Genomic DNA, 1,846 nt, shown 5'->3' on the forward strand with positions numbered 1-1,846 from the left:
CCTTCTATACAAAGAGTCTCTTATATTTTGCAATACAGAACTACATAGACATATTGATAGTTACCATCTATATTGTGATTATTGCCTTGCTAATACAGGAGAACATTATACACAGTAACAGCAACATTGTACGAAGATCAGCTTTGACAGACTTAGCTCTTCTCAGTAATACAATGATCTAAGACAGTTCCGAAAGACTCATGATAGAAAATGCTATCAACATCCAGAAAAAGAGGTATGGAATCTTAATACTATTTTCACTTCTTTTGTATTTTCTTTCTTGTACTTTTCCCCCTCTGTTCTGATTTCCTCTTTCACACCATGTCTAATGTGGAAATATGCTTAATATGATCATACATGTATAGCCTATATCAGATTGCTTACTAACTTGGGGAGGGGTGGAAGCAAAAAAATTGGAACTCAAAATCTTAAAAAAGTGAATGTTGAAAATTACAGATAATCAAAAAAATAAAATACTATGAAGCAAGAGGGGGAAAAAGGCTGTTATAGCATCTTGTTCTGGAGAATCCTACCTTCCTGTTCTTCAGCTATGCAAAGATTTTTGTCCTGAGAAATCTAGAAGACATTGCCTTTTGGCCCAAAGCTTTCTCCTTTCCCCTTCCACTTTCACACCCAAAATCCCTGATCCTTCATATAAGTGATTCCTGAACCTGCTTGACTGCCTGCTTTGTGTCCTCTCAAAGGATAAGACCTAATTGGGAATAGTGTTCTCACCCACTGCTCTGTGGAAACTTGGGCATGTTATTTTACATATCTGAGCTCTTCATCTGTAAAACAACGGACCTTTCTGAGATGATCCCTAAAGGTCTTTTATTGGAAGCAAGGACACTAGTGGAGCCCAGGAGAGTTGAGTTAAACTCCCCCCCTCCTACAAGAGCAACAAGGGCTATAGTGAGCAAAGGAGGTATTACAGAGCAGACTTGGAGCTGTTTGCTTTAAGTTTTCCTCCCAGGTGGCTAGATTTGGGACCCACTTAGAGACCCTTTGGGGAAGGCAGAATATTGTGCAGGTGTTTCTAGAGGTAATTCAGGGGCCCATAAAATTTCAGTTCTTCCAAGTTGGTATGATCTAGGGATAGGTGTGTTTATTACTCCTCTGTACTATGCACTGGTCTGTGAGTAACCACAAGCACTCTTCTACCCTGGAGGTGTGACCGGGTCCCCTGTGGTCCCAAGTTCAGGTGTACTAGTGCTCCTCTTCACCCTGGGACTGAAACCCAGTGCTGCTTAGCCTGCACTGGTCTTTGCTCCACTCTTCAACTGGTGCAACAGACCTTTCCTGCTAACCTTTTAATTTGTTTTATCTGGAAAATCGTTTCAGTCCATCTTTTTGTAGATTCTGCAGCTCTAGAATTTGGTTAGAGTCACTATTTAAAGTTATTTGGGGTGGGAGGGTGGTGAGGGGGCAGGAGGGGAGGGCCCAGGCAAGTCCCCACCTTTACACTGTCATCTTGGCTCCACCCCTCCATTTTAAAAAATTTTGAGTTCCAAATTCCCTCCCTCCCCTCCAGAAATCCAATTTGATGTGAATTATACAATCCAGCTTTTCTGGACAGCAATTTGGAGCTATGCCCAAAAGGCTATAAAACTGTTCATACTCTTTGCCCCAGAAATACCACTATTAGGTCTGTAGACCAAAGAGAAAGAAGGCAGGGTGGGGGGGAGGGACCTATTTTTGCAAAAATATTTATAGCAATTCTCTTTGTGGTGGCAGAGAATTGGAAAATAAGGGAATGCATATCCATTTGAGAATAGCTGAACAAGTTTTGGTATCTGATCATAATGGATTATTTTTGTGCAATAAGAAATGGCGAGCAGGATGATTT

Source organism: Trichosurus vulpecula, chromosome 3, assembly GCF_011100635.1.
Source record: "Trichosurus vulpecula isolate mTriVul1 chromosome 3, mTriVul1.pri, whole genome shotgun sequence".
Taxonomy (NCBI): Eukaryota; Metazoa; Chordata; class Mammalia; order Diprotodontia; family Phalangeridae; genus Trichosurus; species Trichosurus vulpecula.